Source organism: Schistocerca piceifrons, chromosome 1, assembly GCF_021461385.2.
Source record: "Schistocerca piceifrons isolate TAMUIC-IGC-003096 chromosome 1, iqSchPice1.1, whole genome shotgun sequence".
NCBI lineage: Eukaryota > Metazoa > Arthropoda > Insecta > Orthoptera > Acrididae > Schistocerca > Schistocerca piceifrons.
Genome location: NC_060138.1, coordinates 920,624,152 through 920,640,658, shown reverse-complemented (window position 1 = coordinate 920,640,658; position 16,507 = coordinate 920,624,152).

Genomic DNA, 16,507 nt, shown 5'->3' with positions numbered 1-16,507 from the left:
AGCGATGTTTCACGCCAAAGAAGAAGAGAAGTCTTTTGACTGGCGGAGTCCTAAGCTGAAGGAGAAGTTTTTGAATGTCCTGCTGTTGTGTTCTATATGGAGTACGAATTATGAAGCCTTTATAAAGAAAACTCAGGATTCAGAAGCTTTAACAATTTTATATGTTGTTAGTTAATACATTCCACAGTGGTGTCATCAAAAGAATTTCTGTTTTGACAGTATATGACAGTAAACCGGTCCTCAATCCGAACTTTTGTATGAGCACCAAAGTGCTTTGCTAGGAAACGTCCTATGGCAAGTGGTACGCCGTTGGCCTGCTCTTACCTTTGACATACTTCCTAACTAGTTTTCAGGAGCCTGCAATACATATAAATTCGTTGTTCCCGACATTATCGTTCCCGAAAATAATAGTAGGACTGAAAGGAACATCTAGAGCATCTTGAAAGTGCTCCTCTCCCTCTGTTCACTCCCCTTGTCCTTCTCTATGTCCATTTCCTCCCCGCTCTGTCAATGTCCCTTACACCCCCCCCCCCCCCCCCCCCCGCCACCCATCTCTCTCTCTCTCTCTCTGACCTTAAGCCTTGTTTACCGTTAATCCCAACGCAAGCTTCGGTGGGAACTGAAGTCGCTTAAAATGAATGAGTAAATCGGTAGGAATCTTTAGTATCCTATGTGGTAATGACCTCTCCTGCCGGTGGGTCTCTGAAGATAGCTTCAATGACAGTTTTTCGCATAGTCTTAATCTGCAAATGGCTAGGTAGAACAGTTTTAGAACAGAGGTGTCATATAAACAAGTACTGAGTGACCTGAAAGAGTATATTGCTTGGCTTGTGAGTAATATAGTGGGCTTGAAGTATGAATTTAAACCCAGTTTTCCGAAAAACACATGTAGACCATTTTTAAAACGATCTTCCAGAAACTCTTAGAAGTAACGAAAAAGTTACGTCTATACCACTATATGAAGAAAAATAGTTTTCTAAAGTTATTACCGAAATTTTCGAAACGTTCTTGACCTTTTTACTTCAGATTTTGGGACATTACTCTCATGAATGGTTGGAGGACATAGGCTATATATTTTTTAACATGTATGGTGTATAAGTGTGTATAGGTAATACATAATAGGGAAAAGTCTCTGAAATTATTGACCTATTTACTTTAAATTTTTACGCAATAGTCTAATAAACAGAAAGACATAGGGTATTATATTTTCAACAACAATGAACAAGATTTCTGTTAAAACAAACTGCGAGCAATAAAATGCTGTGCTGTGAAAATGTGAGGTTTCGTTTCCTTCCTCACAGTCAGTTTTGATTAAAATATCTGGATATTTAAACCATTAGACAAATTGTTTCTCCCATAAATATTCTCTCTCTTTATACCTAAACCAAAAAAATTCGTATTCCAAACTATGTGCTGTTTTGTTATCTCCCTCGCATTTAGTTGTAATAGAAAACAGGAAACGTATTTTTATGTCTTATTATCTCAAGCTTGAGTACTGCATGAAATCTGTGTCATCCGAACATCTTCCTAGCCATTTGAAGATTAAGGTTATGCAAAATACTGCCATTAAAGCTATCCTCTCATTGCTACATAGTATACTAAAGATTTCAATCAATTAACTCATTCATTTTAAGAGACTTCAGTTCCCACTGAAGCTTGCATTGGGGTTAACAATAAACTAGGACCAAGGTCAGAGAGAGCGAAGGGGGTTGGGGGACAGGAAATTGACAGAGTGAGGAGGAAATGGACACATTGAATGAGAAGGAGGAGATGGACAGAGAGAAAGGGGGGGGGGAGGAGGAGGTGGAGAGTTGAAGAGAGGAGGAGGTTGTGAGGTAACGGTCGAGTTGTGGCTCCCTGAAAATATTCGAAGTTCGGAGTTGGCATAGCCCCACAGGCCACTCAGCAAGCCGGGGCTCGTTGGCGACCGTGTGGTGTCGTACTTTAGCCGCAGCAAGAGGGGTAACCCCAACGTGTGGTCCAGGCTGACCATGTGACTGGGACTTCCATGTACACGCTTTGTTGCGGAACGGGCTTTGTGTCGATGAAGGAGATTTGTATGCCGCGAAGTGCCGAAGATGGCGGACTTCGTGAAACAATAATGGCAGACATTACACAGTTCATGTAGAAATTAATAATACCAGAGGAATCATGAGAGCTTAAAAATAAACATGTACAATACCATTATTTGCACGACGATTCTAATGGTGTAATCAGATTTTCAATATCTTTATTAGTTTAAGGTTTAGTGTCTGGTGATAAGTTATACAAGTAACACCCAGCAGCGAATTTTCAAAATCTAAACGGTTGGTCCGATTTTGTCATTCGACTTGTCTTTAGAAAGCTATTAGTGTAAACATAAATTGGTATGAATCACAGGCATGAAACGTGAATAGTACATGAGTTATTGGAGGTCAAACTGGGCGATTACTATTAATTGTGTTAGTCCATAAGTACTCCATAGTGACACAAAAACTCGGTGGCAACATCCTTGTAAATATATTTATTCATCTACGTCTTTGTTTATGTCCGATATACCCTATTCGTGAAGATATTGATTAAATATTTACTATGTTTTAGAAAGTACTGAGACATTAGGCTACTGGCATACCTTCGCTTCTATTCCTTTGATATATGTTTATTTGATTTGTTTATGTATTTAATAATGTGTGTTAGAGCGTGTTTATGGTGAGGGAGGAGGAGGTGATGGACAGAGCGAGTGGAGAGAAGGAGATCAGGACGTGCATTCACGTCCCATACATATTTAAAAATTGCAAAGCATTTTTGGGTTCACGAGTAACAACACTGAGGTGAAAAAAGTTTTGGGATACCTCCTAATATGGTGTCGGACCTCCTTTTGCCCGGGGTAGTGCAGCAGTACGACATGGAATGGGCTCAACAAGTCGTTGGAAGTCCCCTGCAAAAATATTGAGCCTTGCTGCATTTATAGCCGTCTATAAGTACGACAGTGTTACTGGTGCAAGATTTTGTGCCCAAGCTGACCTCTCAATTATGTCCCATAAATGTTAGATGAGATTCATGTAGGGCGATCTGGGTGGCTAAATCATGCACTGGAATTGTCCGGAATTTTCTTCCAACCAACTGCGAACAGTTCTGGCGTGCTGACGAGGCGGATTGTCATCCATTAAGATTACATCGTTCTTTGGGAATATGAAGTCCATCAATGGTTGCAAAATGGTCTCCAAGTAGCCGAACATAACCATTTCCAGTAAATGATTGGTTCGGTTGGACCAGAGGATCCTGCCCATTTCATAAAAACACATCCCACACCATCGTGGAGCAACCACCAGCTTGCACAGTGCCTTATCCAGAACTTGGGTTCATGGCTTCAGATGTTCTGCGCCACACTCGAATCCTACCATCAGCCCTTACCAACTGAAATCCGGACTCATCTGACCAGGCCACAGTTTTCCAGTAGTCCAGGATCCCACTGATATGGTCACGAGATAAGGAGACGAGTTGCAGGCGACGTCGTGCTGTTAGCGGAGGCATTCGCGTCGGTCGTCTGTTGCCATATTTCGCAGCACTGTCCTTACGAATAGGTTCGTCGTACGTCCCACATTGACTGCTGCGGTTATTTCAAACAGCTGGCTGTTGGTTAGCACCGACAAATCTGAGCAAACGCCGCTGTTCTCGGTCGTTGAGTGAAGGCCACTATTCAGCACGTTTTCCTTTGTGAGAGGTAATGCCGGACATTTCGTATTCTCGGCACACACTTGACACTGTAGACCTCGGAATATTGAAGTACCTAAGCATTTCAGAACTTGAATGTGCCATGGTTCTAGCTTCAACTACTATTCCGCGTTCGAAATCTGATAAATCCCGTCTTGCGGCCACAAGCACGTCGGAAACCTTCTAACATGAATCAGCTGAATACAAGCGACTGCTCCGCGGATTCACTGCCCTTTTACACTGCCGCTACCTGTATGTGTGCATATCACTATCCCATGACTTTTGCCACCTCAGTACGTATTGGCGTTGTATTGCATAATTTTACACGAAATTAATTCATTCGATAGTTTTGGGCGTAAGAAAATGTACATCCTTCTTATCTAATTACATCCTACAGATCCCGCTCTGCGAAATGATGCGTGAAATACGATTCACAAAATGCAACCTGCTGAAGACGTAGAATCTTCAAGCAACAACACTGCGAACAGTATTTCTTGACGACTCCGTAGCCATCCCGAATCCGAGGACTATGTTCTCCCCGTCAGTGAGGAACTCCTAGGAGTTTGAGAACAGAGAATCAGAGCTATTTGCTGAGATGTAGAGACGCGAATTTGCACTAAGTCTGCCGTCCTTAACGCTATCCCGAGCTACGAGATATTAGCTTTCAGGTTTCCAAAGGTTTGAGAGGAGAATTATTGAAAATCTTACATCATCATGTAAATTGCGCAGTTCGTCGCCTTCGCTCCTGTACACCATAACTCTAGGTATCAAGCTTATTAGTAGTGTAAGTGAAGTTGGAGCAGGGACGTAAGCTCGTTCAATGTCAAGTGTATGGATAGCGTAGAGGGAAGAGTCTCGTTAAGCAAAGATTAGCAGAAAAAAATTAATTGAATTGCGCTCGAGACCCACTGAAGCGAAGCAGACGTATTGCTTATATTGGTACCATTTTTTTTACATGACTGAGAGAAACAATATGGAGTGGATAGTAACTGAAGTATTTTCAGCGTTTCAGTTGAAGCGAATCAATTTTTTTAAATACTTTTTGTTTTTTTGTTTTGTTTGAAGGATGATCTCAAAAACGTTATCGTGCTTGTCGCAATTGATGTTAAAAAGATGGAAAAATTCCTGTAAGTGAAATAGAAGCTATACCAATCAGATTAGAGGACAGTTACTGACTGAATCACGGCATGACAAATATTGAGTGATTTCGTGCATTTAAAGAACGACTAAAAGATGTCAATGAAGCTGCAACGCTTTGCTATGATGTGGTTGCCGAATTTAGACATTAATCTAAAAATTCGCTGTGTATCTATATGTATAAGGCCATAATAATAATAAACTTCATCATCATTGAGACGGTGCTCCTCTCTTTTTGTTTTTCTCAAGCTACGCCATTTTTATGCTGGTTTGTTCGTTCCAGCCTGAAACAGAACATGAAACTAATTTATAATAAAAACTTTATGCCGTTTGCAAATATCTCACAAGTAGTTGACTCATATAATGACTTTCCCTAGACATATAAATTTCACAGATAGCAATTGCATTCGGCCGTGGAATAATAGCAGGATTAGAAAGCCAAATGTAACGAGCTGTCACTTATCGTTGACCGATCACAGATATTTAATGTACGTCATCTTACAATACAACAGTTGTTTTAAAACTTCAGACAATAATTGGCTCTCTAAAAACGCAGCCTTGGGTCTACTTGTTTCGTCGGCTGCAGATTGACCATATAAGGTGCAGAAGATAGGACAAGTTGTTTTCACGTGCATAAAACGTCGGGATCAGAATGTAATGTGATATTTCTCATCCCCTTATCTCATTATGCCATAAGTATTTAGCTAAATCTATTGAATTCATGAGATAATCCAAAAAAATAAAAAAAACATACCAGATAGTGAAATATATTCAGAGTACTGTCCTGATCTTTTGGGCGCGTGAATTCGATTTTCGCACGGGCGGCGTGCAGTTTCACGGCAGGGTACTCATTAATGTCCTTTGGCCTTCTAAAACCAGTAATCATATGTCCGAGGCGCTCTAACTTGCAAGCAGTCGTAACATGTCTTGCCGGCCGAAGTGGCCGTGCGGTTAAAGGCGCTGCAGTCTGGAACCGCAAGACCGCTACGGTCGCAGGTTCGAATCCTGCCTCGGGCATGGATGTTTGTGATGTCCTTAGGTTAATTAGGTTTAACTAGTTCTAAGTTCTAGGGGACTAATGACCTCAGCAGTTGAGTCCTATAGTGCTCAGAGCCATTTGAACCATTTTTTCGTAACATGTCCGTCAGATTCCCGTCTGCTCGCTAGGTGTGTGGAACAGTCATCACGGCCCGCGGACGGCAATCTGACCTCGTCTGGAATCCCGTTCCTCCTAAAAATTACTTTTCAGTTCCCGTGGTCCATTTACAAGAATTTCCTTGCTCTCCTTACACTTTATTAAATTAAATGTGTTCTTGTTACCCACTGAATTTCACGAGATCGTGTGCTTAAGTAAATCATAGTTTTCGTGGTCCAGTCCAAAGCCACTACTTGCCTGAGGGTAAATCACTGTTGATCATAAAATCTAACGACAGCTATCTGATAACAATAACTAACTTGAAAATTGCTCCTTCCGTTGTACAGCTATACCAAGACCTGTTTTACACAGATTTTCACCCCATAAAATGGGAATCAGTGAGATCTCTTTAGTGGGTATCTCAGCTAATTTACTGCCATTCTCCACAAGCTTTGCTTAAAAGGATGTCGAAAGTGCCGTCACTTCCGCACAATAAACGAGGAATGCACTGGTCTTATTTTGTTCCCTCGTTACCGCTCTGAGGGTACACAACTTATCTGCTTTTACAGGCAAATCGGGGTCAGTACAATAATCGTCTTGCACTTGTGAGATCCAAGATCGCAGACTGTGTAAGTGATGTCCCTCTTGTAATGTGGTGTCCCCTGAAAAATCTCAGTGACTTTAGTCATGTTTTCAACGATCTCGAACTTCTCTGCCTTAGATGACGTCTGTGGTGGCACACATATTACAACACGCCTCCTCTCTTTACGTGATGCTTCAACGCAATAGACACGGCGTTTGAAGTCCGATGCTTCGTTCGGAGCTTTTTTGTCCTGGTGTGGACCACGGCGTCTGTTCCAGTCACGCCTGTTGCTTTTCTCTGTTCTGCCTCTGGCATTGTGCCAATTTTTCTTGTCACTGCGCTGAACGAATGGTTGTTGTGCCCTATTTTCTATCCTCCGTGCTCTAGATTGCGCCGCGCACTGCTTCTCTTACGCCTCACTGGCGTCCAACGACCTTAAAATACAGAGGAACCGTTCTCTACACTTGTCCAACGAGTGCACACTGTAGGGAGCACGGAAGTGTGTGCGCCTCGCATTAAACTAATCCTCATCTGTTATTTCGTCATCCAAGTATCCCGCCAGAGCGGCCAAATGAGAAACGTATATTGCTAGAGATTAGCACGACTGGTGGCACATACTGTTTGCGATATATAGGGTGATTCAGCTGCCCCTAACAATGGCGTTGCAACCCACAATGTTAAATATTGTCTCGCTCGGTACGCACAAGGTATTAATTCTACAGAAAGAAAGAACGGTACCTTCCTGCAGGAAATTTAAAGTAGTCAAATTTAGTTCTGGAAAAAGTTGTACCTGGAGGCCATGGTTTTCTAAACATTCAAGAAAAACGCACAAAAGTTACCTTCAGACGCACCAGACTCAACCCTCACCAGTCAGCATTTCTATTAGGTTTATCCTGACACGCCCTCCTATCACTGTACAACAATTTCAGACTAGGCGAACCATTCCCGATGCTCGACCATGTTTGTTCGCTATTGATTGGGCTTTTAGGCCACCAGCACATTCGGCTATTTCGTTAACATTATTAATTTAAGCAATATCTAACATATGTGTGACTGGTTCTGATCTATCTCCCTACCATAGTTGCGCAAAGACACTCTGTGCGTGTTTTGCGAATTTGTGTTGGAACAACGACCTGCAAGGTAGGAAGACACCAACGTCCCATGCAGAGTTCAGAATATGGCAGCAGTACACAGAGTGATGTAATCAGACAATGATCTCAATGTCAGTACCACTAAACTCCCTGTAAGTAAACGTTATCGCTAACAGAAATTAGAGTACGGATTCAGGCGTAACTATATGTTAGCAAAAAATGAAAATCTTAGATTTTCGTTATCAAGGTTTATCGTTACTCTAAGTATGACTTCATGACATAGTAATCGTAATTATAATATGTACAGGATGGTAAAATATTGATATTGGGTGTTCACAACTGCGAAGCGAATTTCCTAATTATTCTAAGCTTCCTTAATAGTGATATGGTTGACGACCATGTCTGGAGGTTGATAAAATACAAAAAAAAAGTAGAATGCAGTTTGGGGCCAAAGATATAAATTAAGCTAAAATGCACAATGAAAACACCCAAAAATGAATGGAGTATGTGGAGAGTACGTAAATATCACTGCAAATATAACTGCGCAATTACACAGTTCAGTATCTTGTGAGCATATAACGCTCTCTAGTAGCTGATCAATCCTTTTCATTAGATCGGTTATATCGCGTGTTTTTCTTTCAATTAAGCTTGACAGTCGTGAATATGGTTAACTACAGGTCGTGGTTTAATGTACGAAAAAATAGGAGAGACGGAGACGACCACAGTTCTGAGTGTCAATTGAATATCAGTTGCTGTCGTTGGGCAAGTGCGCGTGTTTAGCTTTCGTCGGTGGCGGTAGTGGCTGCCGTCAGTGCGAGCTGTGAACCTGAGAATCTATTCTAAATCTCTCTCGACTGTTAAACACCAGTCTGATGCAATTCCTACGTCTTTGGTGAAGCTGAGACTCCTAGTTAATCCCTAGCTAAGTTAATTGCCGTAGTACACGCTATTTGGCAGGAACAGCGCGTAACTCGTCTTCAAATCGCTTGCAAGCATTAACTGTCAGTGCTCGGTGTAATTGTCTGTACTAGGAGGTTTAGCAGTTTAACTCCTTCAGAGTTAAGATTAGCCTCTGAACAATTGTTCACATAATTACTCTCTCAATCGTCTCAGTGCAGCGCGAGTCGCCTTGCTAAAACGCTGGACGATTTGCTGCAAGAGAAGAGCGAATTTTTCTGTCTTCGTTATGTCACATGACACAGTTGTCTGAAAATGTACAAATTTTATGTACTGGTGGCCACGCTCTCTCTTTCTGGCCGGTCAGAGCGTTCATACACGTTGTAACTGCATCCACTAGTGTTTCTGTAGCCTATCAAAGGCGTCGTATTTGTCGTAGGGCAGCGTTTAACTGCTGCTACATAATACTGAGACAAATTCTCCATGTGGGTTTTAACACAGGTGGCCATAGTGAGTCACCAATGTTTGAGTTGGATTTCTCCAAATGGTTCAAATGGCTCTGAGCACTATGAGACTTAACATCTGAGGCGATCAGTACCCTAGAACATAGAACTACTTAAACCTAACCAACCGAAGGACATCAGACACATCCATGCCCGAGGCAGCATTCGAGCCTGCGACCGTAGTAGTCGCGCGGTCCTGGAGTGAAGCGCCTACAACCGCTCGGCCACCGCGGCCGGCGGATTTCTCCAGACTTTTATCTGCCATCCCCAGGCATGTTCTTGCAGAAACCCTCTCCGAAGGGTCGTCGTTAAAAAAAGGGACAAGGGCGGCATTTGCTGGCAGCCTGTGAGATGGCTGTGGCGTTGCATGGTGTCCACTAGATCTCCCGCTGTGAAGGTTTCGGCCGAACATGGGACAGGTGTTACCATCATAAAATCGTACTTTCCTCAGAACTGTCTCATAACTCGAGCCTGTGAAATTACTTGCGAGCAATTACAGTGTGAATGTTAGTGGTTTGTATTCACAAAATGTCGGCTTGAGTGTTGGATTTGCCTATCAACAAAATTTGTACATTTTCAGACAACTATGTCATGTGACATATCGATTTAACCGGAATTGTTTCAGGGATTCAGTGGAAGGTGTGTTATCTGCCTGACACCTTACAATGCCCATGAGAGTAATGAAAGAAAACTGACTTCTGCAAATGTTACACTAAAACTAGTTAATTGGCAATTCGATCCAAACTTAAACTTTATAAGCACAACAGTTTTGTAGACAGACAGCCTAATGAAAAAGATATAATGTTTATTTTATGCAGTTATTACTCACAAAATTGTTGGGTGAAATTTACACAAATGTCAGTTTTACAATTTTTAAGTGCTCAACTAACCTGGTGGCGTAATAAGGCCAGTCAATGAAGACAAAAAAATGTCGAATGTCGCAAATTTTTGTACAGTGGGGGCTGAGTGTGTGAGTAGCAGTGCGTTTGAAGGTAACTTTTGTACGTTTTTCTTGAATAACTTGCAAACTATGACCTCTAGCAAAAATGTATCCCAGTACAGAATTTAACTAAATTAAATTTGCTATAAAAAAGGTCCTCTTCATTATTTTTGTAGGACAAATAGTTTGCACATAGCGAGAAAGAGAATATGAAAATCTCACGCGTAGTTTATGAAAGGCAGATAGAACATTGCACCTTACATAAAACATCAGTCAGGGCATCTGAATCACTCCGTATGCTCCATTCGCACTTGCGTGCACGCACGGGTCTCAGTACATCACCCAAGATATTGTGTAGAAATCTTTGTAAGTACTGCTCTCGTAAATCGTTGTATCGAACCAAACACCTTCTCCCGATTAAGCATCTGCCACACATAAAGAAAAGAGTTGTAAAAAGCATTGCACTCCGCCACTCGTTTCGGTCGTGGATACATGTCTACTTAAATAATCTAGTACCTTAGGTATGCCTTTGGGTGGGTTCTATGGGTTCGACCGAACTTAGGCAGTTCCTGCACTGGAAGTACAACATACAAGTCCGTTGGTATAACCGAGTCACAAGGACTCTTCTTTGCCACATTGGAGACACTGTTGGTTGTGTATGATTAATTTCCTGTTTTGCGTACATGAATGGCTCGCTTTTGTTATTCATATGAGTGGCAATCTTCACCTATTTCGCGGTTAATTGTGTTTCCACCCTGAAAAACACACTCATCACGCTTGTGCTTCATTCCTTTCAGATTGTCAGTGACATCTGCCCGTATATTTGCAGTCTACTGACCAAGAACACACTTAAATTCAAAAATCTGACAATAAATCCTTTTGTTGCAGGATTTAAGCTCGGCTTCAAGTCTCGCAAACTGTGAGTGGTTTTCAGCGCCATCGGAGCGATCTCATTTTGATTTCTGTATTCCCCTGTGTTATCTCTGCCAAGGCAACACGGTAGAAGTGTTGCGTTGTTTTAGTTCAGGTAAATGTGCTCTGCTGTTTTCCAACGACGTGAGTAAGCGATGCAGTGGACTCTGATTCTGTACATACTCTACGTAATTGCCTTACGCTTCCTAATTCACTCTCGAACTTACATCGGTTGATCTGTTGACATCCGTGTTTATCATCTTTCCAAACCTCAACTGCACGGTGACCGCGACCAAAAACCAAAAGTACTCCACAGAACGAAGAGGCAGAAACTGAAGAAGGCCAACACCAACGCTGGTAGTAGACGACAGAATAACACAAACAAAAAACAGACCACTAACACGGAAAAAACTACACATTTTGAAACTACATCACAAGATACAGGGGATTCAGCTGCTAGAGGCGCTAAGTACAATAACAGCACCTACATCTGTAAACGCTGTTCATTCATAAGATACTCAGAACACATACACACACTCACCATCCATGCACCTGACATAGCATAGAAAAAGGTTTACATATCCTGTGTAAATATGGGAGCAAAATTTTTCTGTGTCGTGTCTAATAGTTTCCAATTCCTTGCACTAGCAATGAGCAGAAGATGAAATTCCGCTTTGGGCTCAAGATATTGTGAATTAAAAAAGGATACGCACAGGCCTCTACAGTTAGCATCCAATTGGCTTTAATTCAATTTTGAGAAATTACAAATAACATCTTCTCATGCTAAGAGCCAAAGATGTAAACTAAAATTGATATGCATGGCAAATAAGATAACCTCGTAACGGGCTCCAAAATGTACTTAATTCAAATAGAATTTATACTTAAATGGCCCCATGCTGGTCGCCTAACTGTAATAAAAACAGAAGCAAAATAAATGTAAATTAATACGCTAATCGTTCAAGATTGGGAGATGTTGGGGGCGAAAATGAAGTGATGTCAAATTTATTAAATGAGAGTTATTTGAGTAAACGAATTGCTCTTGAGCTCACGATGATTGCCAAAAGTGTAATGAATTCAAAAACTGAAAGCGGAAATCAGTATGTATCAATCAGCTTGCAGTGAAAGTAATTGGATGTTAAAACAAATATACTCTCAGGGTCGATCTGACTGGACTTGGAAGTGACTCATTAAATGGTCAGGTGGGCAGGGGAGCGATGAACCATTCAATCATAACTGCATAACACGTCCGTTCTTCCATGATGGCCCCAGCAGCAGAGGCTGTGTCATTGTACTTGCGCTTACTGTCCACATTCTGTAGCGATTATCGCACAGAGACGTTGTGAGCATAATATTTGGAGGTTGAAGTCAGACATAGAAGGGCAGTTGGACGCTTAAAGATTCAAGCATCGGACCACAAGGAAGGTCCCTTCCATTGGAAATAGAAGTGAGTACATCAGAAAGAAAGGAGATGAACTTGAGGGAAATATTGTAGACATGAAGAACATGTAGATGACATCAGAAATTCGATGCTGAGAGAATAATTTGACAGAACATTGAGAAGCATAAGTCGTAACAAGACTCCGGGATTAGACGACATTCCATCAGAACTATTGATAGCCTTGGGAGAGCCATCCATTAGAAAACTCTTCATCTGGTGTGCAAGATGTGTGGTACGGGCAAAATACCCTCAGTCTTTAAGAAGAATTACTGTTATCCATTGTGGATGCGGGACAGCGACTGGTCAAATATTTTCAGGGAAAATCAGTAAAAAGTCGTGCAAATTGATAAATTATTTTATTTTCATAACCAGTTTCGCACTTCGATATACCATCTTCAGCCTCCATATTTCATACGCTCCTTATATATAGACATTCAAACTTAGCGGTATTGTCATTCTGGAGCCATCAGTATCTGGATGCCGTGAATTCTTATCTCGAGTGCTTCCTTCGAATACTTGACAACAACTGACTGAATGGCTTACATGACGTGCATGTGGGACCTGAAGGTGGCATATTGAATTGCCGAAACTGGTTGTCCAAATAAAATTAAATAACTTCCCAAATCGCACCGCTGTTAAAGAATAATGTAATCATTCCAACTCCAAAGAAAGTAGGTGCTGATAGGTGTGAATATTACTGAACTATGTTTTAATATGTTATAGTTGCAATATACTAACATAATTATTTACAGATGAATTGAAAAACTTGCAGAAGCGAACCTCGTGGTAGATCATTTTGGATTACAGAGAAATATAGAAACGCACGAGGCAATACTGACAAAATGACTAGTCTTAGAAGGTAGTGTCGCGTCGCAAGTTGTTATGAGCGACGTTTGTTTTAGGATAGCTTGCTGTATGTAACTTTGGGGGCTGACATCTAGCGGCCTACCTGGGAGACACACGTGCATCTGTCACTGCCTGCTATGTGGAAACTATCCAATGTCTCTTACTAAATGTGTACATTCATCACCTATAAGAATCTAAATAAAGGATAGTAGTTTTTGTGTAATCGGTTTCAAAATTTGTGTACTGAATTTTGTTATTAATAGAAAGGTGGTGCGAAAATCTTAGCTTTCTAGCCAGCATATTTTCGGAGATAGAAACATACTTTAAAGTTAGAAAAACTACACTTAACAAAGGAAATTCACCTGGGAACATTTATGACTTGTTTTAGGTTGTCAATTGAAATGGTCACCTGAAGTATCAGGGTATAGAATTATTTAACTGAAATTTAATTTAAACATTTCAAATACCTTACAATTTTTGTAGTATGAAATCTAGAATAACTTCAGAAAGAACTATTAAAATCAATATTTATTTTATTATGTGTTATATGAGCCTGTGAGTAAATGAGAGTGTGTATGTGGGACATTCATCAAATTTCAAAACTGCATTATATACTGTCTTAAGTAATGTGCAAGTGTTACACAAGCCTGTCGTGGGAAAATGATCCTAGGGGATTTACCCACTTTGCTGACGACATATGTCTAGGTGTGATTGCTATTGTAACAGAGTAGCCAGAAAGTCAGCTAGAGTAATATCTATATATAAAGAATATTTCTGGAATTATTATCTTTTCGTTTTAATTTATTAAATGTTACTATAATATTTGTATGTCAGATTGATGCAAATGCATCTGTGTATAAGGATTGGTGCAGACCAGTTTTGACACGAATATTATTACGAGCGAGTATTTCTGATTGGCAGTCAGTTTGGTCAGTCAATAAGAATGGAGACGGTCGAGAGATTGCAGGCCACTCTCACATCTGATTTGGTGTAGGGAATACGATCTATGGCCATTTGATTTCATACATTATGATGAAATGGTGGGCAACAGTTTATGGTCTTGTTTGTGTGCTCTAGGGAAAGAAATACGGTAAGCTTTATCTGCATTCAAAGGAACAGGGTGCCAACTTAAACGACTGCAGTAAAAGCACGGCGTTGGTGGTGTGACAAAGCGCGTTTTTCTGGGGAACGATGAAGAGACATTTGCAGACGGCTGCGTGCAGCGATTGCATTGTGCAGAACACATTAGCTTTGGAGCCAGATGTCCAGGTATACAGCCTAGCGCCGAAAAGTTGCCGACGGCGCATTGTAGGCCTTGTTAGCGAGCAAGCCACCAAAAGAAGTGTAAACGTTCTGCAAATGTCCATGGGACAGGGAAACTGGGGCTGATGGGAAGACCGATTGTACGGATTTCCGTTGTGGCGCGGCGGTGCATACGGATGCCATTCATTCATACGCACACGACCGTTATAATTTCCAAAGCCATTGCCGTTACCGTAGTTCTTCCCGTTTGGGTTATGTCCATTACCGTTACGATAACTAGGCGTGGCTTGCCCATCCTCATGAATCAGATCTATTGAGTCGAGCACTGAAAGGAAATACTCGAGATCATATTCGGGAACAGTTATTAATTTTTCCCTAACATTTGCAGGTAACTTGTTCTTTAAGATTTTCAGTACATCGACATGAGAAATCGGGTTATTCCAGTAACGGGTCTTGTTTAGGTATTTTTCAAAATAGCTTCTTAGCCCCCCGAATTTTGAATGATATGGTACTGGGTTAAATACCTCTCGTCTTAACCTCTCCTGGATAGCTGTTGACCAGTATTTATCTAAAAATGCATTCTCAAACTGATCATATGTCTCGCAAAGTTCTGACATCTCCGTAGCCCACAAAAGGGCATCACCCTCCGTGTGTCCTACTACATATTTAATCTTTTGAGCTTCTGTCCAAGTCCTGGGCAGTGCATTTCTAAAGGCTCGGACAAACACTACCGGGTGCGTTCGCTTTTTCTCATTTGAGAATACGGGAAACTGTCGATGTTTTATTAAGCTCTCATCCATTAACAACGCTGTCCAGCACGGCGGAACAGCATTTCCCTGCGGTGATGGTTATATTTGTTTCAGCAAAGTTTTGCCCGCTGCTCGCGTCGCGCGTCGACATGCGGTCGCGCGGCGTGGGTTGGGCATTGTTGTCCGCGCCACTGATTTCTCCCACTGGCGGATGGCTGTTTATCGCTCAGCTTATCACCCCAGGCGATGATATTACCGTACTTTGTTTGTTAACTATTTCGTCTCTTAACCGTTGTTCTAACTGTCTGATATCATGTCCTACGCGTTTTAAGATTTCTTCTTCCTTGTCCCCCATTACTTCCTTTACCGCTTCCACATAGGTACGCCGTTCACGTACGCATTTTTCTGCGAACGTTGTATTTTCGTCCTTTGCATTGCTCTTTACCGATTCGTAAAGCTGCACAATGTCTGAGTTGATCCTCTTGTGTTCTAACTTGAGTAATCCTACCTCCAATGTGATTCTTGAGTAATCCTACCTCCAATGTGATTTTTTCTACATTTTCTGACAGGTCGTCACCTTAAGAATGTAGTTTCGCTGCTTCTGATTGTACATTGTCTAAGCTGACCTGCGTATTCCTTTGCATTGCCTGTAAATTCTCTTGGGTTTCTCTAATTCCGGATAGCTCCTGTCGATACGTGTGTGTTAGTGTTTCAAATTTTTCGCCCATTATGCCTTTTAATTTCTCACCCATATCGTGAACCGAAATTTGTACTTGTTCATTAATTTTCCTATCCACCTCCGTGGAGATTTGTGAAATCTGCTGTGTGAACTTCGTTTCCAGACTATTGAGTTCTGTGCGCAAATTTTTTACCTCGTCTGAAATGTGTGTCATGTTTGTATTAACCTTCTCGATCTCGGACTTTACTGTGGTCATGTCTGCTTTCATATTAGTCATGTCTGCTTGTATCGTTTGTAAACTTGACATTTTAGTCTCTAAACCCGACATTTTTGAATTTATGTCTGCTTCCATTGCATTCATGATTGTTTGTATGGTTTCTGTTAAGGCTCGAAATAAGGCTTGCATATCTTCCGTATTCACTTCCGGCCTACGCCTGTCAGCGTGTGCGTCCGTACTACGCGTACTGCTCTCATTTAAAATATTCTCTTGCCTCGAGGTGCCATTAGTTAATAGGTCTACTGGGAACGCATTGTCTATATGCATTGCGCGGTCCTACCTGATTGTTGTCTTGTAAATGGTATTTCCTCTATTGTGCTTTGTTGTGTGCTCTTGGTATTGTCGCCTTCTTCCTTCTAATTTA